General features: G+C 32.8%; 1 pseudogene; it reads left to right on the forward strand.

Annotated features, from left to right (window-relative positions):
* The first annotated feature begins 6,574 nt into the window (after positions 1–6,574).
* Positions 6,575–7,297, forward strand: LOC149546778 (protein MIZU-KUSSEI 1-like; annotated as a pseudogene).
* The last annotated feature ends 16,999 nt before the right edge of the window (positions 7,298–24,296 follow it).

Below are 24,296 nucleotides of genomic sequence, written 5' to 3' on the forward strand. Positions count from 1 at the left end.
GCCTACCTATCAGACCTTCAAGAGTCAAATCCGTCCCAAGTATACATCTTAGTTCTTGTATTGTAGAAACTCTAATAGCATAAATGGGAAACAATGTTCTCAAAACTTTTCTTAGTATAGTCTCATCATCTATTTTACTAGTAGATCCTCTTATTTCATTAACAACATCTTTTATCCTAAAGTAATATTGAGTAATATTCTCACCTTCTTGCATTCTCAAATCATCAAACTTACCTCTAATTCTTTTAGATTTGGCTCTTAATATGTTTTTCTCACCTCCATGGATGGTTTTTAGAGCATCCCACATTTTATTTTCATTGTCATAACCATTTATATCATCAAACTCAGCATAACTTAGGGCAGAGGCAATCTCCAACATTTCTTGGTTGTGTTCTTTCTTATTTTTCAGATCTTCAATAGTTAGGACTCTAGCAGGATCAATGTGCTCACCAACAATAGTAGATTGTGCATGATCTCCTAGATGTCCTAGGTGTATCTTCATCAAACTTTTCCATGCAGGAAAGTTATCTCTATTAAGCTTGGGTACCTCTCCTTTTGACATCTTGATCTTTTTGCTTCTAGTACCTTCAAACTAGTCCTCTTAAGCAAATGACTCTGATATCAATTGTTCAAATTCTTTGGAATAATTGTAGGGTGGGGGGTGAATCAGTTATTTAAGGTCCAAATCTACAATTAAAACTTTTCACAACTTAGTAAACCCATATCCATAATTTTTTTCCAATCATACATGCATCTATTAGATCATACAATCACTTAAACTTGTAGGCTACTGTCAAATCAACTTTGCGTAAATGTAAAAATGAAACATAATAGACTCAATAACACATTTGACACAATGATTTAATGTAGAAACCCAATTTTGCAAAAACCACCAATAACATGCTACTCATTCTCACTCTTCTAAAGTGATGCCCTATGAAAGGCCAACCCTATTAAAAGTTACAATGCACACTATTAAAGGTGACCTGGTTAAAGGAATTCAATTACCCTATTAGGAGTGAGCCTTGTTATAGGGCTTTAGATCATTCACTTGGAATGTCACCCAGTTAAAGGATTTACAAATGACTATTAGGTCAACCTTAAACTAAAAGATTTACTCTAGATTGGTACAATGATTAGAAAGAAAAAGTAAGGCTTTGATCTAATAACAACTTACAACACACTTGCAAATTACAGATTTCTGTTTCAGTCCTCCATTTTTCTTGGCTTTCACACACTTCATCTCTAATAGCTTGTTCACCCTTCAAGCATCTATACCCTTAAGCCTTCTTGCTTTGCTTGCCAATGTAGTCTCTTCTCTTAGGTCATTGAATGAAGCAATATCCTAGACTCCTTGTCTTACTTAGGTGCTCGCACATGACAACCTTTGCTTCTGACCCACCATCTCTATAAATAGAAAATTAAGATATTTTTTCGTTCATCCTCCATCTTCTATTTTAGGGTTAGGTGAGATTAGGTAGGATTCAATGAATCTACCCATCATTTCATTTCATTCCCTTCTAGAAACTTCTCCTTCAATCCTCTTTAAATTCACCTCAAAATGGTTCATCATGAATTTTGTGCCACCATCTTATCAAGCTTATCTTCCACATAGTTCACACAATCCAAGAAATCAAACTTGTCAACTTAGATTCATCGAATTTTTGATCTTTCTCATAATGTTGTCACACATTAACTTTCTTTTGATGCTCTGCACATGCTATATTTCTTAGCATCCACTATCAAAAGACTCAACACAAACTAAAATTTACTGGTGCTCAGTATCAACTAAACTTTACTCAGTTTACACTACTTCACTTGGCTTACACTAAAATTGACTTTTCTTAGCTCCAACTAATTTTCTGCTTGGCTTACACTAACTTTCCTTGGCACCTACTATGCAGATTGTTAAGCTTGACATACAAAATTGATTTAACTTGTTCTTCTGAACTTAATCAGTGTTTCCATCCTTTGCAACCTTAAGTAGATTAGCAAGGCATTATAATATCACTATCTTAACTGATACCTGTACTCCTTTTCCATATCATAACTCAACCTTTCCTCTAGGTGCTATTGTTACCTCATTTAATCAAATCTTCTTCATCAATCAAACAAATGATAGTACTAAAATTATCTAAGCAATTGTCTTACTAGGAAGTAGCAAGTTTGACATCAATGAAAAACAATGATTGAAGCACATCTTCACACTTGTATCAATCTATTTTCAACAATATTTGGGGAAGAAGTTGCCACAAATTCAACCTAAGGTACAAACATGATTATTGCAAATACATTTGCATTACTTTTATTGATGTTGTGTACCTCCATTGTGTTTCCCCATTTAAAAAAAATTGTTTGACAAGAAAAAGAGGCAACAATGTGTATTAGTGAAATACTCATAATTTACCCAAGTTTAAGAGCCCCTTATTTTAACATAAAATAAGCATGATATATCAATAAAAAAGAAAAAGAAAAGAATATTGAACCAAATCCATGAGCTTCTCCTAGAAAGTTATGTCATCTCACTACCTCTCTATTTAATAGTCCTAGCTAGCAATTTTTTTGGGTTCATATTTATGAACAATTCATAAAATTTCTATTGATTTTTGTTTCTTCTTTGAAATCTAGCAGAAGTAGGATGACCAAAATACCTCTTGTCAATTTTTTAAAATGAAGTTTAAGAAATCTCACTCACACTAGGCAAAGCATTATCTACTAGCTTATTTCCTAAAATGCATTATAATTTATCAGATAATAAGACTAATGAATATAATATTGTAAGAAAAAGATAAATAAATTTAATTATAGATAGTAAAAAAATCTTACTAGAATAGGATTATCTTTACTTCTTCTTCTTCTTCTTCATTGCCTGACAAGTTTTTTGGCTTCTCCTTAGAAACTAATGGATAAGCTAGAACCAAATCACCAAAGTCTATCCATCATTTGAAACCAATTACTAATTTAAATTTGGCATCCTATTATGAATCATTGACAATCTAGCACATTAAAGAGAATTCTTACATTGAATTAATGGATGCATGGGAATACATTATAATAACTAGAAATGGGAACCCTAAGTTTTGACATATAATATCATTGATATACATGTGAAATCTACTTAATTGGGGGTCTTCTCACCATACATATAAAATTAGTACTCTAGAATCTAGACTATAGAGATGTGATAAGTAGCAACCAAATGTATTCCAAAAACATGATCAAAGCTCATAATGATGGCACTGCTCAATTTCAATCATTATTTCACCTTCTTTATTTCACCATTTATTTAAAATAAAACAAAATAAATAGCCATAAAAATATTTAATTAGCTAAAATGAAGCATACCTAATGCCCTCCTTTGTGATTGACTAGCATGCATTCGTATCCTTAACATGATAAAAAATGTTTGACTCGACATGTAATATAAAAAATATGCAATCAACTCTACCCATTTTGGCCACCATAGAAACCCATTGAATTAATGTTATAGAACATTTTTGTAGGTTCAAAATATGTCAAGTTTGAATGGGTACTTAAATCATATTCTACAATCTTTTACCTCCTGAGGGAAACGTATTTCTTTCTAGTTACTTTGGAATTTATCGCAGTAATTCTACTAAAACATATATGCACACAATACATATTTAGGAAATATATTATTTTTTAATTAGAAATTTTTTATCAGCAATAATAAGCTTGGTTATAGTTCTCATGCACATGTAGCCAGAGGTAAAAACTATTAAAAAAGTAACAGTAATAACCAAAAGTGAATATCCAACATAGCAATTCAATAAAGCCAAATAAGAGGACTTGCTGTTATTGTGGAAATCCCAATTTTGATGAAAAGAAGTGAAGAAAATTTTGAAGAATAGTACACCTCAATCATCAAACAAGAATAATGGGAATACCAGATATATTTGGGTAGAATTTTTAAATTCCAATAGTAGTGTTTCCTTTGGAAATTTGAAGCTTTTGTGAAAGGAAAAGGTTGTTGACAATTCTTTTACTAACTTCAGTAGCAAAGTTTTTGAATTTTAAAATGAAGTTCTTGCAAGCTTTGAAAATTTTATACTTTATGTAAAACTTTCCAAACTAATTAAGAAGCAATTTTTTTAAAAATGCATTCAATAACTTCAATAGAAAATATGGAACCAAATATTAATAATTTTGTCCTTGTATACCTCAACTAAATGGATAGGCTAAGAAAAACAATCAAAACATGTCCAAAATAGATGTCATTAACATTGAACATACTCAAATTAGGAATCATGACTTGTCTATTAAGAAACCCAACATAGATCATCAAGTGTGCAATTGAATATTTTAGTATGATCCTACAAGGAAGAAATCATTTAAAACTTCATCCAATCTTGTCATGGATTGCTTAGGAAATCATAAAATTCATTAATGACTAGAATAATGAGTCTATCAAAAAAATGGTTGATCAATTTGAACTAAAAATAGATATCATTCTCATTGAATATACAAAAATCTAGAATCATGACACATATACTAAAAACCCAACACTAATCAACAAGTGTACAACTCAATAAGTCAATATGATTCTCTAAGAAAAATATCCCATCAAAAACTTTATCCAAGCTTGGGGGCTTCTATTACACATTATGAAAGTTGTGACTAAGATAATGAGCTAGTCACAAACATGATAAATCATGCTAAATTGAAAATGATAGTATTATTTAAGAGAAAAGATAAATTATCGAGGCCCTAGTAATCTTAAACAATGATCTTGATGATTAGGTTGAAAAATTAAAGCATAGTAGTGGGGTGTTTATATAAACTAAATGCAATAAAGTTGTTCCTATATTCCTAAAATCCAAAGCAACAAAAATTGCTTCTCTATATAAAAAGTAACCAATCTCTCCATGTAATATGAACTTAAAATCAAGTGTTTAACTTGCAATTTCATTCCATAAGAACCACCTCTTTAAAATAATTTATGAGAATTAGTTGACCTTTGTGATATAAAGGTAGATCATACATAATGACATTCCATTCCAGATATCTTCCATTATGCTAGAATTCACAAAAGGCGAGAGGCATTCACAAAGCTTAAATTGTAAAATGCTTTAATATGTGTAGGCAACCCTTCATATTAAACTCCATAAGAGTCTTTATGTCAGCAATAAAATTTTGATTGGGATTTGGAGATCTATAAATTTTAGCCAATACCTCAAGAATGAATAATTATCTAGGAAATTAATTTTGCCCCTCCTATAGCCTTTATTAAGGTGATACACTAAGCTCATAATTTTATAATAATTATTTTGATTGTGTGGAACACAAAGCCACTAAATGAGAAACCAAAGGAGGATACTACTTTCCAATTTGTAGAGAACGCCACACTCTACTCTTCGCTTATGTAGTAATTGGTGGACCATTTCCAATATCATATATATATATATATATAGTTAATGATCAAAAGAAGTTCCATTTTACATTATCAAGGATTTAGATATAGTAATCAAATGATATTTGGTATTAACTGATGTCAATAAGGTTTGAATACTATTGGTAGAATTACATTTGATTATATTATTAGCACAATTATTAATGGTTGAAATGTACATTATATACCCTCATTTGTTTGTAGAATAGGAAACAATGTGGATTTGGAATGAAAGGATCAATGAGATGCTAATGCCATTAAAAAATAAATATTTTATTTAATAAATATTTTATTTAATAAATTACTTATTTATTATTACCTTGGATTGATCTTGGTCTAGAACCAAATGGAGATGAAAAATAAATTAATCAAATTTTATTTTAGTGAAAACTAATCTTGTATTCTAATGCTCAATATTAATATCAACTAGGAATTTGTGTCTCCAAAATTTACATTTGGGTGTGAATTCCCATTAGGTCATATTTTTATTTAAGCCTTTTTGAACAACATTTTTAAAAATTTGATTGGTGAAAAATGGAGCTTTATTGGTTGAAAACTCATGATCTAGATCTTGGTGAATTTTGACAAGTATTTTGGGTGTGAAGGAGGGGATCTGTAGGGTGTACCACCCAAAGGTTAGTTATTACAGAATTCATTTTCTTTATCTTTTAGATTTATCCTTGAGACTTCCTTTTTATTTCCTCCACACCCTTATTAGATGTAGCTTTCTTCTTTCCCAAGTTTCAACATCATTCAAGTTGTTTTTTTTTTTCTCACTATATGTGGATGCATGCGATGGAAAATTTAGAGTGAGATTTATGATGGATCAAGCCTATCCTAGTATATAGTTATTTATAAAGACATATGGACAATTAAGCTTGATGCATCAATTAGTCATTTGTAAAATCAATGTAGATACAAATAAGGATGAATTATTGGTGAATTAATGAGATTTATGGATCAAATGTTAAACTAAACTACATGGTAGGTGGATCTTGATCATATTTTATTCACATTTTATCATGGGAGGACTCAAGTTGTTTGAAATGCTTAAGATATTACATTGATGTTCATTCTAGACCTATACAAGGTAAAGTTCACATAGCCTCACCTCTACTTACCTAGGGTGGCATTTTGGCCTATCTTGTTGGGCAAAACTCTATGATGTCATTGGATGTGATGCATAGAGAATGTTGTAGCAACATCAATAGTAGTAATAGGAATTTCTTATTAGTAAGTTCTCTTGGGGTAATGGGTTTGGATGACCATAAGAAAAAATAATAGTTGCCTGGGCTAGTTCCATTTGGGAAGCAATCTACAAGACAAAGAGTGCTACAAACATGCTAAGGTTTATTTTTAGGGTCATACCTCTTCCAATTTACTACAAATCTATTAGAATATCTATAGGCCCTTAATACAATCCATCACTTGGAAGAAAAGTCACAAGCACACTGTTTAGTTAAAGAAAGGGTTATGTGCACTTTGTAGTGAAGGATGATCCTAGGTCTAGACCTATTTTTCTTCTAAAACTTGCAATATCTACCAACTCCCTTGTGAAAGAGATGACCTCTGGTTCAAACTTGCCTTGGAATTTGAGAGGACTAGTAAAAATAGAGGGACATTGTTTCAAGATTCCATAGAAGGAAAATAGGGTACGTTGTAAGGAGAAACTACTCTGAGACAAACACCCAGATTCTAAGCATGGTTCAGGCTATTTGAATGGGTATTGGAGTGATTCCAATTGAAGAGGGTTCTAAAGGGGAAATAATGTATATGAGAGCTAAATTTAAAATGTTTGTGGCATTGAGAGACTCTAAGGCTTTTTACATTATGAATTTTGATGCCACAAGTGGCCTTGACTTGAGCATTTTCTTACTGAGAACTTGATGATTTGAATTTATGTGTTATTAGGTTATAATATATATAGATGCCCTTATTTTTTTTATTGGGATCAGGTAATGAAAATATGAGGAGGGAAAATTTAATTGAGAATTAATTAGTTATAGCATCATAAATGTTTGGTTTCTTTTACTGTTGATAATCACATTCTAAATGGGAAAATGGAGAAATCTCCATTTTTAAAGCACAACAATTTATGTTTGTTGCAAAGGTGAGATGATCATTTGGGTTATATTGCATTAGGTTATCTTTCCCTTTAGGGAATCAACCTTTGAAATGATTTATATGAGACAATTTAAATTCAATATCTACATGAATCTGAACAGGGGGCAAGAGATGCAAATTGGGTTACTCTATTATAAATTGTTGTGATTGCTGGCTAAATCATTTGATCTAATTCACTACCAAAAAAATATAATTTATGAGACAATGTACATTTAATACTTTATTTTGAGGATCCAATTAAAGGATCCTTGAAAGGGATTGTAAAAACCTAGAATATTTTTCTTTTCAAAAAATCATGTTATGAATTGTCACTTTATATGTTAGATTGTAGAGATAATATCTCTCCTTTATTCTTAAACCTAGAACCTAACTATTTCAAATATGTGATAACAATATACAAATGTAATAATCTAACAAAAAAAACAAGGATAACACATGAAGATTAATAGAACTACAATCAGATACGGGCCATAAAGATGCCTAGGTGAAATATGTCTTTTAGAAAGAACATTTCCTGCATTGTTGGAGCAAAAAAAAACCAAATTTAATAGGAACTAATGCATGAGTAAGAAGAGCGATGACAGTGCACCTACATTTCTAGCAATTGTAGCAAGTGCACTTGTGTTGAATCCATCTGCTACAAGAGTTTCTACATAATATCTAGTCTAAATTTTTTTTTATTTTATAGATTATCGACCAAAGAATAAAAAAATTATTAACAAGTGCATTTAATTTTCCCTAAATTTGCTAAAATTCCCTCTAAACTACATTATCCATCCTTTTGACACCAAATGAAAAATTCCCTCCAAAGTGTCTAGTCATTCTTTTGCATAGAACTAAAAGTGCTTAGATAATTTTTATTATTTATATAATTGTGTGTGGCAAGTTTTTTATATATAATAATATTTATAAACATGTTATATATTGTAATATTTATAGAAATGCAATATATTATAATTGAGGAAGAGAAGTCATTTCTTGGTCTTTTTAACATAAAATATATAAAATTTTAATAAAAAACACAATATTACATATCCAAATTATAATATCATAAATAGGAGAAAAGTGATGATAAATAGACAATAATTTACAAAACACTATTTGGAATTTGGAATTTGTAATTGCATTGAATTATTTTATAGAAAAATAAATTTTTTTTTGATAATATTTAGATATTATATCCATTTTAATTTTTTATTTCGTAAGGAATTATCATAGACAATTATCCAAATGAAACATGCATGACTATTATGTATTCTTATAAATGACATTGCATGTGAAGTAAAGCTCATCAACTACAACACTTCTAAAAGCACCAAATATTGTATAAAGTAAATTGGGTTCTCGTACAAGTACAGTCTTATTTAATTTCACTTATAAACATCCTACCATTTATTTCTATCATATTCCGTTCCATGAGTATAGAAAAAATTATTTAAAAAAAAACATAGATTTCATGCTCCTAGATATGTATATAATAGAATGGTTATTTGAGGAGAAAGACTTAGTTGATGGTTAATAACTAAATTTCTACCTAGACTCAAAGATACCATAAGGAAAAATGTTGGTTTAATACACACAACATCAAGACTTCTACAAATCAATTTTTAAAAAATTAAATCCTAGTCCTTATAACTAATGAATTATGCCAATGTTTGATAAAAAACAAGTTTATCTTCTATATTATAATAGCGATACTTCCCCAAAACATATGGATATGGTTATGAGAATGGACATGTGTTGGAAATATAAGAAGAGTAATTGAGAGGGGAGGGGTAAATCAGTTACCACAAAAATAAATTTCAGATCTATTAGATGTCAATAGAAATCAAAATATAGAATCTAATTAAACTATATTCTATTATTACTCAGAAGACACACATGCACTTGGTTTACGCTAGAAAATGCTGTAACTCGACAAATACTGAGAATCAACTTTAAATTGGCAATAACTAAATATACTGATCTTAATGTGATTTGTTGGAAATAATTAAGACTAACAAGGTTACTGAGAGGGGAGGGGTGAATCAGTAACCTAAAACTTTAATTCAATTATGCATAATAATATTTTTACCATTCATCCATCTAATCTACTGTATGCATGAAAAGATAAACATTTGTAACACATGAACACACAGATTTGGTGACCCAGAAACCTTCCAATTAGAAAGTAAAACTGGGGTGGGGATGATACCCACAAAACTTCAATATTGTAGTATAAAGTTGGCCGGTTAAGGCTTACAATGATCACTTCTGATGATCTTCCCTGTTAGGAGCAAGTAGGATTGCTAGATCCACCTTGTTAAAGGATTTACAAAAATACAATGAAGTATGCACTTTTTAGGAGATTTACAAAAGACTGTCAAGTCTACCTTGTTAAAGAATTTAGCAAACTGATTCACCTGTTAGGATGAAGTAGTGGATCTGGTTACAATTGATTGCCGATAAGATCCTTTGTGCTCTGATCACCTGATGTGATAGATATATCTTTTCTATATCAATGTTGACCTTGCTATATTCCTCTATTCTGCTAGTGATTCGCTTTCCCTCTTCTCAAATTATTGCAACAACAACACAACCAACGATATTCAACATCTCATCATTTCAAATGATATATACCATTCCAATATTGACACTGGCATGGTCGACTAAACACAAGTGAACAAGCACTACTGAGTCGGCCAGGTGGTAGAAAGCTTGGGTTCCACAAACTGACTTGGTGACCTTATGATACTTGGCATCTACTACAATACACTGCATCGTCATGCACTCGGTAAGAGTAGAGGCACGGTCCATACTAATCATTCTAAGTAGCTTGGAACTCGGTAACCATTGGTGACTCAGTGAATATTGTGTCACTCAGTAAAAACTGAATCCATTGATAACCTTCTTCACTTGGTAAACACTGATTCCTTCATTTACCTTGTTTACTTGATAATCACTTACTCCTTTGTTTACCTTGGTCACTCGGTAAACACTAAGCTCTTTGTTTACCTTGATCACTCAGTAAACACTAAGTTCTTTGTTTACCTTGATCACTCAGTAAACACTAAGTTCTTTGTTTACCTTGATCACTCGGTAAACACTAAGTTCTTCTGATGACTCGATGAGCACTGACTGCTTGGTGAACACTGTTCTGCTCGGTAACCACTAACTTCTTGGAGAACACTATTCTACTCGGTAACCATTATTTTGCATGGTAACCACTGTGAACTTGGTAAATACTGCTGAACTTCCCATATGCTCAGTTTCCAAAGGAATGCTTGGTATTAACTATTTACCTGTGGAATTTATAAGGTAACCGCTGAATGCTCGGTGTGAACTGTAGACTAGGTGATGAGATCGATAAGCATTCAGAATTGAATAAGTGTTGTGACTAATGACAAATATATAATAATTTCAAAAATCTCCCCCTTTGGCATTAGTGACAAAAACACTTATGAGCCAAAACTTATATACAATATCTGACATACTGACAACTGATTTTGCTGAATATACATGGCTTCCTTACATATGACTCCCCCATACAATATACATAAGGTATTTACATGAGTTATATAACTTTTATTTATAGTATCTCTTTGTCCATTTTGTACATTTATCTCACCAATAACTCTTTCTAAGTATCTCTTTCTCCCCCTTTTTGACAATAATGCCAAAGAATAAAAAAATAATGTTTTTACATAGAAACACCAAAATGTGAGATAAAATCTAAATGTACCTAAAGAATGAGTTGCAGAGTCTTATCCCAATTCTCTTGTAGGATTTTGCATGTGGATAGAGCTATTTGAACTTCTGCAGAGAGTTCAATCACATGGTCGTCAACGGAGAAATTGTTGTCATGGATAAATGTTTTTGAATGGGTAATGTGCTTCTGCATTGTGTCCATGATGGGAAGGATCATATTTTGAATATATAACAATGTAGATTGGATCCTTGACTCTTCTCTTAGCAATTCTACTTGTTTTTCTGACAAATTTTTTTATCTTGAGGTGATGAGATGAGGTTGAACTAGGGTCAAGCTTCAGGTTTTGTGCGCTTGCCTTCAGATCCTCATCTATCTTATTCAATTGCTCTCTTATCTCCTTAGTATACTCGGTAACATCACAGAGCTTAGCAAAAAGAGATGTTACATTATTAAAAGAATTTTCAATATTGGCCAAAACTATGGTTAATTCAACCTATTTTATTGCTATGTGCTGAGCAATGTGCTCAAGCACCTTATTATCAAACTTGTTTTCTGCCTTCTCTATCAACTTTTCTTGACTAGAGGTATCCTCATTGAATTTATTGATTGCCTCTTCTAATTGTAGAAAAATGTGTTGAGAAGTATCAACATCAACACCCATAGCCTCAGTAATTATATTTTTTACTTCATTAATAATTTTAAACTCTCTATCTCTCTCATTCCTTAGTTGTTTCTGCTTTGCCTTCAGTTCTATGTGCTGACTGAGCAGTCTTAGTTCACCAACTAAAGCAGTATCCGTATCTATCTTTGGAATGACAATTTTAGTATCCAAGTCTACATCCTCATAAATTGTCTTGCCTATAAGCAGAAGTTTTAATGGAGTCTTTGGTTTTTCTGCTGTACTAACATCTTTGTCTTTGAAAACAGAGACAATGGTTGATGAGGTTGGACTGGCTATCAAAATAGGAATAGGACCAACTAAAGGAAGACTGAGAGAGGGGCTAAATGTATCCAAAATTGATATACTTCCTAGAATTGATGTGCATACCAGAATATTTACAATTGAAGAGCTTACTAGTGCAAAAATTTGTGCTAATGTAGCTGAAGTTGACAAAATTGGAGAGCAAACTGGAAAACTTACTGTACATACTGCAGGAGTAATAGATACTTTTGATGTGGTGACTGTTGCAGTGGATGACTCGATAACTAAAGAAGTTGCCTACAGCTCGATAGATGAAGTGGAGGTATGTAGCTCGGTAGATGAAGTGGTAGACACTTTCATTGATGATACCTGGAGCTGAGATGTGGTAGGTGCAGATGATATATCTAATGTAGATGTGACCAAACCTGTTGAAGCTGACTCCAACCTTGATGATATCACAATTTTAGGTGGAGAGTGAGGAAGCGATGCAATAACTGCTGCTACAATTTTCACCAGATCATCTTCCTCCTTATTTGCCTCTTTAGGTTCTTCCTCCTTGTCTTATTCCTCTTTATCTTCCATCAGTGCATGCAACTCTCCTGGTGAGACTGTGACAGATGGAGTGCTATCAAGCTCATCATCACTGTTGCTGTCATCATCTTTGATTTCTACTAGGTCTATACTGGGTTTATGTAGATGATAGATGTTTTTCCACATGTTTGTAGCATCATTTACAACAAGTTCAATGTCTTTAATCAAAATCAAACAAGTGTGGAATTTGATCATCATTTTACCTTCATGGTTTTTCATTTTAGCTTTTACTTCTGCTCTAGTGAGACTTGGTCGAAGATTCTTCAGGGATTGCTCATAAATATCTTTTACTATTTGGGTGGCTAACTCCCATCTTGGTTGCAATCTCTCAAGTAGTTCTTTTGAGATTTGAGGGGCAATCAGGTCTAGGGAGTATTTCCATTTACCCATCTTGCTGAGTACTAGTTCCTCAATCTGCATTTTCTCAGCATCAGTTCTAGTTTCAAATTTCAATGCTTTGAAATTTGTGATGTTAGCTCCTTCCTCCAATTGTTTGAGCCTTTGCTCGAATGTGGGTGCAGGCTTGACTAGTATAGGTTCCTGCTTACCTTTTCTAGTTCTTCTGGTAAACACTGCAATAGGCTTCTTCTTAGGTTTGGTGATGATTACCTTGCCTTTCTTCTTTGGCTATTCCTCTATAGATTCTTCTTCTCCTTCTTCTTCTCCTCCTCCTTCTTCTTCACCTTCTTCATCTTCACCTTTTCCCTCGGTAAGCATAAGAGGACCTGTAAAAGTTTTCAATTTGGCTATTTTCCTCTTACCCTTACTTATGGCTTGTGGTAGCTTGATTTCAAGCTCAATTCTGGCCTTAGCTTCATCATAGGTTCCAAAAATTTGTTGCCTAGGGTCTACTAGCTCATTTACCAGTGCTTCTATAATGTTTCTGGCTTCATCAATATTTACCTCATAAGGAAGAGGTTTTACCCATGCAACTCGGGGTCTGACTTCCTGAATGTATACCTTGTCACAGTCAACCATGAAGCACACATCATCTTTGTAGTCCTCAACAAGCTTAGGAGGGATTTTGAATCTGTTATTCATCCTTTCTTTGAAGTCTTCAAAATAATTATCCATAATACTATCAAAATTTTCACCCATCTCTACTACAAACTCATTTATTTGATACAGAATTGGAATATCTTTTCTCCATACAACTATATCTTTTGAAGGGAAAAAATTTTGTACATTGAAAAATAAACAAACTAACAAAGAACCAAATTTACAAGAGTTGGTTTTTGAGGTCCTTATACTATCCATGTTTTTATTAAGTTGTTTTAGCAACACATCTGCTAGGTCAAACTCCATGTTTTTCTTTACAACCTTATAGGCTAAATCTATGACCTCACAGGGTAGGCTATTCAATCTGCTGGAACTATACATCTTATATGCAATTAAATAAATTCTAAATCTTAGCTCTATATTAGATACTTTATTAGGTTTTAATCCTCTGCCATCGCATTCAGCTAGGGTTAACTTCTGAAGTTGATCCCGACTTAGGGTTTTGGTGGTTTTTGATTTGCTTAACATTGGCAAACTCGTGATCTTATGAATCATTTTCTTCATTATTAGGATGGGTTGCTCTAACCACAACTGACCATTATGCACATGGCTTAAAATGTATCTTATCCATTTCATTTGAAAGTTCCTTGGCAGGTGCAGGATATGGGTCAAGCCTTTAGTTTCAAGATGTTTGAACTCGGGTTTGAGGGTTCCATCCACACATAACTTGACTAGGGCATTATCCATATCTAGTGTCCCTATTTCTTGAACAGTGCATTTGAAATGAGTACAAATTTCATTTATAAGTAGTACCTTTGGTGGAATCTTCGATTGGGCTCCATGTGGATTGAGCGATTCAGCTATGGTGGGAATGAGCTTGAAACTAGGTGCTTTCCATTCTACTCCCTTCACAAGCATTTCAGAGCCTCTCTTTGCCTTGTTGTTGCTGGTGCTTGCGGATGCCATTACTGCTCAGTGTTAAACAAATTCTTCACTAAAAAATCACTTCAAATCGCTTGAACTCACTTTTGCACTCTTGGAAACTTCTTCACCCTGTATATTCTAAATTCGCGATGAAAAATGAGATCAAATTTTGCCTTTTTGATGAAAAATCTACCATTAATGCTTGGGTACAAAGGTAGCTGAGATGACCTAGGGTTTGTCAGATAGTCATCGACTTACTCAGTAAACCTTGCAATTCGGTAAAAAAACAAAACCTTTCACATTACTGACCTAGCTCGGTTAAGTCTGAAACCAACTTTGCCCCGTAGATGCACCATAGTGAACTATGTCTTGTATCTGAAATACTGATTTGTCATTTGCACTTGTTGATTTTGGAACTGCTTTAGGATATTACTTGGAGATGCAGTCCCTGGTCCTTCTTGATGAGTCTAATTAGAAATGGTGGAGTCACCCATTTCTTGAGTGACATAGCCATTATTTGAATTTTCTAGCTCGGTAAATTTTGTAATCCACTGTTGTTTCATCTATTTTTGAATGTTGTCAGCTCTGGCTTTCTTTTCATCTTCAATTCTTCCTATATTCATGCAATTCTTGGATATATGACCAAGTTCAATACATGTATAACATCTTATAGTAGTATCTTTCTTCCTTAGGTGATGCCTTGCACAGTTTATTCCAATGTGTCCATATTCTCCACAATAGTGACATCTACACCAAGTATTATAGTCCCAACCAAATAATGGATTGACAATTTGTTTTGTTGGATTGAATGATTTAGATCTACATTCAGATGCCTTGTGACCTTGTTTCTTGCATTTGTGACATTTGCCTTCAAACTTTGGTTTTTCTTTGCATTCATTTGCTTTGTGACCATGCTGATTGTAATTGTAGCATTTACCATTGAATTTTCCTTTACCATTGCTCCAACATCTATTAGATGTATGAGCTAACTTACCATAGTGATTGCAAGTAGATTTTTGATTCTTTTGGGTACCGTATTTGGAAGATTCACTTTCTTCATTGTAACCAAGGCCTACTTTACCTTTTTGTCTATGAAGATTCTGCTCATTTTGCTGATTCAATTGATCCATATCTGCTTGAGATTTTATCATCCTTTCATTGACTTGTTTTTCAACATTTAAGTCATTTTCCAAAATTTCATTGATTTGTCTTTCAGATCTTAGATCACTTTGTAAGCTTGCATTGATTTGTCTTTCAGTGATTAAATCATTTCTCAAACTTTCATTCTCAGATCTTAGATTCATAATTTCTTCATTTGCATTAGATAGTTGTCCTATAAGATATTCATGCTGAAGGGATAGATTATTTCTTACCTCTAAGTCTTCATTTGCCTTGTTTCTCTATTCCAAAACTTCACATAACCTGATGGATTGAACTTCTTGTTCTCTTATGAGCTTTCTTACTTCTTCCTACAGAGAACCATTCTTTGCTAGGAGTTCCTTGATTGCTTCATTAGCTTCATTTGAACTGCTTGATGGTAAAAGGTCTTCAATCCTTTCTTCAATATACTGATGATCATTCATTTGTCTTGCAAGTTCCTTCCTTCTTTTTAGAGATTGAGAAAGATGCTCCTTTGCTTTTTTGAGTTGAGTCATGACCATTTCCAGATCTAGCTTTTCATTCTCAATAGATTTGTCAAGTCTGAATATCTCCATTGTCCTTGATCTTTGCTCAAGCTTTCAAACTTTATCCTGAGAACCACAAAGCTCTGATACTAATTGTTGGAAATAATCAAGACTAATAAGGTTACTGAGAGGGGAGGGGTGAATCACTAACCTAAAACTTTAATATAATTTTGCATAATAATATTTTTACCATTCATCCATCTAATCTACTGTATGCATGGATAAACATTTGTAACACATGAACACACAGATTTGGTGACCCAGAAACCTTCCAATTAGAAAGTAAAACTGGGGTGGGGATGATACCCACAAAAATTCAATATTGCAGTATAAAGTTGGCCAGTTAAGGCTTACAATGATCACTTTTGATGATCTGCCTTGTTAGGAGCAAGTAAGATTGCTAGATCCACCTTGTTAAAGGATTTACAAACATACAATGAAGTATGCACTATGTTAGGAGATTTACAAAAGACTGTCAAGTCTACCTTGTTAAAGGATTTAGCAAACTGATTCATTGTTAGGATGAAGTAGTGGATCTGGTTACAACTGATTGCTGATAAGATCCTTTGTGCTCTGATCACCTGATGTGATGGATATATCTTTTCTGTATCAATGTTGACCTTGCTGTATTCCTTTGTTCTGCTAGTGATTCGCTTTCCCTCTTCTCAAATTATTGCAACAACAACACAACCAATGATATTCAAAATCTCATCATTTCAAATGATATATACCATTCCAATATTCACACTATCAAGGTCAGCCAAACACAAGTGAACAAGCATTACTGAGTTGGCCAGGTGGTAGAAAACTTGGGTTCCACAAACTGACTCGGTGACCTTTTGATACTTGGCATCTACTACAATACACTACATTGTCATGCATTCAGTAAGAGTAGAGGCACAGTCCATACTAATCATTCTAAGTAGCTTGGAACTCGATAACCATTGGTGACTCAGTGAATATTGTGTCACTTGGTAAAAATTGAATCCATTGATAACCTTCTTCACTTGGTAAACACTGATTCCTTCATTTACCTCGTTTACTCGATAATCACTGATTCCTTTGTTTACCTTGGTCACTCGGTAAACACTAAGCTCTTTGTTTACCTTGATCACTTAGTAAACACTAAGTTCTTTGTTTACCTTGATCACTCGGTAAACACTAAGTTCTTCTGATGACTCGGTGAGCACTGATTGCTTGGGGAACACTGTTCTACTCGGTAACCACTAACTGCTTGGAGAACACTATTTTGCTCAGTAACCACTGTTCTGCATGGTAACCACTGTGAACTTGGTAAATACTGCTGAACTACCCATATGCTTGATTTCCAAAGGAATGCTTGGTATCAATTGTTTACCTGCGAAATTTATAAGGTAACCGCTAAATGCTCAGTGTGAACTGTAGACTAGGTGATGAGCTCGGTAAGCAATCAAAATCAAATAATGTTGTGACTAATGAAAAATATATCATAATTCCAACAATGATTAACCTTAAATTTAACTTAGTTGCATACATATATAAGAAATAACAAGAACACAAGTGACACCAAGATTTAAGTGGAAACCCAATTTGGGGAACACCACCAACTACAACTAGTTATTGATTTTCACCCTTTTGAACTGAGCCCTATTAGGAGTCAACCTTGTTAAAGGTTACAAAAAACACTTTCAGGTATGACCCTATTAGAAGATTTGATCACCCTGTTAGGAGTTGCCTTGTTAGAGGTCTTAAAGACACTTCAAATAGAAATGCCACCTTGTTAGAGGATTTACAAATAGTTATTAAGGAAAATATATCAAGAGATTTAGATCATTGCTACAATGGTTAGAGAGTAACAATGAGATGACCTAATTTTTGATGCAATAGAATTGCTGATTATAGATCTCCATTCTGGCTTGTATATTTGATCCTTTCTAATCGAATGTATCTTTGTAACTCAACAAGAATACTCTACTTATCCTTCTAATTTTCTTCCTCCAAGCATCTTCAACTCTTCTATTATGTTTTACACATTTAATTGTCAACTTGACCTTATATTTATATCTTACACATTGTAAAGTTAGAATGAATACAACTTATAATACTTAATATTCATTTCCTCAGTCAGCTAGAACCAACAATCAAATTAATTGAAATCAATATGCCAAAGCAAGGAAATCCTTTGTTAGCCAACCCTACTTGGTAGACACTAAAGCAAAAACTAATTTTCCTATGTTTACTAAGTGAAATTGGTTAACATTGCATATTCAAAAATTTCCTTTGGTAATTGAGTGAGCTCAGTTAATACTAGTTCTATCCAACATTTCCTTCATTAATTGAGTGAGCTTAGTTAACACTCAACTTCTGCAAACTTTCCATTGATGTATGAGTGAACTTGGTAGACACTATCTTTTAAACTTAGCTACTCTAGAATGCTCGACAAACATAGGAAACTATCTTCATCACTCGAGTGAGCTTGACATACATGAACTAACAATGATATGATATTTTGTGTAACATCAAAGACAATACATAATTAAACAATTATTTTCAAAAATCTCCCTCTTTGGCATTGATGGCAACACAACATGTCACTATACAAACAATTTTTAGAGCAAAATAAATTAAGGAAAATATTCTTAGTTTTATTTTGATTCTCATCCTTGAGAACTCCCTCTGCCTTTAGCTTCTTCCTCTATTAGAAAAACTCTGTCTTCAACATCTTCTCATGATAGAAAACTTACCTTCTTAGATATTAGACCAAGTTCTTCCTCTTTAACATCTCTAAAAATAATAATATTTCTATGAAATATAAACTCTCCCTCTTTAGAAAATTTTTGTGAGATATGATAGAAAACTTCTCTCTCTTTGAAATCTCATGCCAAAGACAATATATAATGAATATCAATGTACCCGTGTATTGATTCATTTTCAATGTGTCTTGTCAATACTACATCAAATATCTTATCTTCAACATGCTTTACTTGATGCATCACTAAACTTCATTTAGTGAACTTCAGATAGGGGAATGACCCAAACTTACCTCTTAGATACAAAAATGCATCTTTAGGTAATGGCTTAGTAAATATATCTACAATTTTCTCTTTAGTATTCACATATTCCAATCTTACCTCTTTATCTTGTACCAATTCTCTCAAAAAATGATATTTTATAGTAATGTGTTTTTTTTGGCATGCATCACAGGATTCTTTGATATATTAATTGCACTAGTATTATCATAGAAGATAACCACTTGATCCTTGATCTCTACCTTCATACCTACCAACAATTTCTTGAACCAAATGACATTGGAACAATTAACTCTTGCTACCACATATTCTAATTCTACTATGGTATGAGAAATACAATTTTTCTTCTTGCTTGTCCAAGACACTAGTCTTTTACCAAGAAAGGATGTTCCACTACTGGTACTCTTTCTATCATCAACACTTCCTACCTAATCGACATCTGTGAATGATTTAAAATCCAAATTGCCTCCTTTTCTATACCATAATCCATAGTCTTCAGTACCTTTTAGATACCTCATGATTCTCTTAATTGCCACCATCTTTTTGATTTGCTGAGAATCTTGCCACCATACCAACTGCTAATGCAATATTAAGCCTTGTGTGCACTACATATTGCAATTTTCCAATCATTGATCTATATGTGGTTTGATCTACCTCTTTGGAATCATCTTTTTTGTAAAACTTATGTCCAGTAGACATAGGTGTCCCAATTGGTCTTGAATCTTCCATTCCAAACTTCTTTAGTATCTTCTTGATATATTTGGGTGGAGTAATATAGATGTCATCTTTATTTTGCTAGATCTATAACCCAACAAAGAATTTTATTTCTCCAAACATGGACATCTCAAATTCTTTACTCATATCTTTTGGAAATTCCTTGCATAAGTCATCATTTCCTATAAATAAAGTGTCATCAACAAAGATTTTTTCCAACATAATATTCTTGTCTAGTCCTTCTTTGATATACATGCTACTGTTATCATTTATTGTTTGAAAACCAATCTTTATTAGGTAGTTATGAAGTCTTTCATACCATGCTCTGGGAGCTTTCTTGAGACCATACAATGCTTTTTGTAATTTGTAGACCATATCCTTTTTTCTAGGATCCACAAAACCTTTAGGTTGTTCTATGTAGATTTCCTCATCAAGAATTCCATTCAAGAATGTAGATTTTATATCCATTTGATAAACATTAAATCCTCTATGCTTTATATATGCTATAAAGTTCTAACACCTTCTAATCTTGTAACATGAGAAATTTTTTCGCCATAATCAATACCTTCTTCTTGAGAATAACCTTTACAAACTAACCTAGGTTTATTTTTTGAAACTTTTCTATCTTCATTTAGCTTATTTCTAAAAACTGACTTTGTGCCAATTATATTTTTACCCTTGGGTCTAGGAACAAGAGTCCAAGTATTATTTCTCTCTATTTGTTCTATTTCTTCATTCATAGCCTCAATCCAAATTTCATTATCCAAAGCATCTTTAACATTTCTAGGTTCAAATTCAACAAGCAAACATGTACCTTTCAATTTGTTTCTTGTCATTATTCCTTTTGATTTGTCTCCAATGATATGCTTAGGTGTATGATGCCTTCTCACATATCTAGCTAACATAGGTACTTTGGATTTAGAACATGTTCCACTAACCTCTTCATAATATTCTATATCAAGCTCAGGTTCCATTGTTTGTGACTTAGGTTCATCTAAATTATTTTTCTTTAATTCTAGCTCGGTAGCTTCTAAGTATGATTTGGGTCCTTCAGACTATGACTTGGGTTGCACAAGTTTCAACTCCATAAATTTTTGAGGTTTTGCAGACTTGGGAGGTGAGGCCTCCTAACTTCCAAATAGTTTTGGCAAAGTATTAGGTTCATAGTAAATAAACCTTCTATAATCCTTAGGTTCTTTGCTGCTTTCCGCTTCACTCTTTTCAACAAACTCATCAATTCTTATATGTGCACTTTTTATGATTTTATGAGTGGATAAATTCAAACATTTATATGCTTTACTTCTACAGAAGTATCCTAAGAATATTCTATCATCACATTATCAGATCAAATTTACCTTTCCTAGATTTCTTCAAGATATAACATTTTCTACTAAATACTTTTAGGTTACTTACATTAGGTGTGTAGCCATACCATAGTTCATAAAGAGTTCAATTTGAGTCTTTCTTTTACTATACTCTGTTCAAGGTATGCACTGTAGTACTAATTACTTCCTTCCAGTATTTGATTGCAACATTCTTTTCTATCATCAAGGTTCTTACACAATCCATGATGGATTTTCTCCTTCTCGTAGCTATACCATTCTGTTGAGGTGTACCAGGTGTTGATACTTGTCTCTTAATTCCTCTTTCAATGTAGAATTCATCAAACTCATTGGAAATGAATTTACCACCTTTGTTAGATCTCAAACATGTTAGCTTCTTTCAAGTTTCTTTCTCTACTCTTACAAAATACCAATTAAATTTTTGAAAAGCTTCAGATTTTTCTTTCAGATACATTACAATTCTAGAATAATCATCAACAAATAATTTTTTTTTCTCCATTATAGCTCTCTATTCCAATATGTCCACATAAGTCTGCATGAGCTAGCTCCAAGACTTCTTTAGAATGATAGTCCTTGCCTTTGAAACTTGTCTTTCCCATCTTACCAATTTGACAATTTTTGCATAGGCCTACATCAAGTTTCCTCAAACTAAGAATACCTCTTACTATTTTTGATGAGGGCACAACCAAAGACAAAATGAAAACAACAGGAAAAGTAGAACATTATTATCAGAAGTGATATGTTATTACATTCAGTACAATATAATAGACTCAATGACATACCGTATGGGCTTACAATGTTATTAGATTCTAGAGAAAAACCCTTCTCATAGTACATTCTCCCAAACTCCACCAAAAATGTGTTTACAATGCAAGAAATGACCTTAAGTAGCCCAAATTAAGTTTAGGGTTAGGAATATATTCTAGAATATGCCATTTGGCATCCACTGCCAAAACAAAAGGTTCTAGAAAATATGTCAGGAGTTGGTGTAAAATTAGAAGAATCCAAAAATGGTAGTCCAACTTTTGGGAGGTATAACTTTTGATATGGGACTCAGATTGACAAACCATTTACATTTCTAGAAAGATCTTCAAGCACTCTATAATCCTATGGACATCTTCTCTTGTACCCCATTTTTTGGGCCTATATGAGGCCATTTAGTGCCACAAATATGACTTTGAAGCACTCTTGGGGGTCTCAAAGCAACTTAAAATTGCAATAACTTTCAAACCATAAAGCCTTTTCACCTGATTCTTTTCTGGAGTGCTTTAAATTACAAGTATAATCATCCCTCTAACTTACACCCTCTAAATCATCATAATAATGGCTCAATCATAAGTAACCTATTTTCTACATTGGCACATATTCCAAGGTACTAAAAACACTAACCCCAAAAACTAATAGTGGAGCTATAAGAGTTGGAATATCTATTTGACCCTAATTGGTATCCATAAATAAAAACAAATTAAACAAAAACTAACACTAAGCATATTTTTAGGTGATACAGGATTGCCCTTACACCACTGGATGCTCGTGCATCACTTTTCTTCTTGTTATCTTGATTAGATTATCAAAGTTCACATGACATAACCTTTTATGCCACAACCATCTTTCTTCTACTTGAGTAATAAAGCATGAACTGTCACTTAGATCTAGGTAGAATAGGTTACCTTTTGTTTGTTTGCTAGACCCAACTAGATTTCCTTTTCCATCCAATAATTTGGTCTTCTTATTCATGAATTACACCTTGAATCCAATGTTATTCAATTATGCAACACTCAATAGATTATACTTTAGACCTTTAACCCAATAAGAATTGTTACATCTATGTTCATTGGTCAGTGAGATACAACCTGTTCCCTTTATGCAACAAGGTTCATTATTTCCAAATCTCACACTTGCATCATCATAATGTTCCATATGTTAAAACTTTGTTTTATCACTAGTCATATGATGTGAGTAGCTGCTATCAATAATCCATCTATCATTTTTGCTAACTTGAGAGATAAGTTCCATTTTATATTCTTCATCATCAGATTCATCTTTTACAACAGTATATACCATTTCATCATCTTCACTAATATATGAATCTTTAGCTATAGAGAAAGATTTCTTACCTTTGTCCTTGTAATCCTTGAAATTCTTGAAATCCTTCATGCCTTTGTACTTGTTGTGCTTCTTTTTATCTTTGTCTTCTCTATTTGGGCACCTTGCAACAATGTGTCCAACTTCTTCACAAGAGAAACATATTAAAAGAATTTTACCTTTATACTTTCCTTTGCCTTTGGGATACCTTCTTCTAGGTAATGCTTCAATGGCTTCAAGATCACTATCAGAACTGTCTTCCTCTTCACTTTCAGATTGTTTTCTTTTAGACCTTTTGACTTTCTTCTTATGATACCTTGGCTTCAAATGTTGACTCAAGATTTCTAGAACTAGGAGTATAATTATCATAGTTATCTATTTCAAAAGATGTCAATCTTCCCACTAGAACATCCAAAAATATCTTGTTATTTGGATCACATCTCATCTCTTGTATAGAAAAAACTCTGATTACATAGATAGGAAGTGGGGTTTTAAATACCTTTCTTACCATTGTTACATTTTCAATTTTTCGTCCAGAGGATTTGATAGCACTACCATTGGCTTTGATTCTTTCAACATATTTTGCAATGTTTTCATCCTCTCTCATTTTCATCTGATGAAACTGGCTTCTCAAGCTTTCTACCTTGGCTCTCTATATGTTATCACCACCTCCATAGATATCCTTCTGAGTAGTAGAACATCCTTTGACTTCATCAAATTCAACATAGTTAAGAGCTGATGCTATGCCAGTCATCATGATATTATAATTTTTCTTTTCAAAAATTTCTTTTATAGTCATTGTA

Source organism: Cupressus sempervirens, chromosome 7 (genome assembly GCF_028749045.1).
Source record: "Cupressus sempervirens isolate cs-2001-9-10 chromosome 7, ASM2874904v1, whole genome shotgun sequence".
NCBI classification, from domain to species: Eukaryota; Viridiplantae; Streptophyta; class Pinopsida; order Cupressales; family Cupressaceae; genus Cupressus; species Cupressus sempervirens.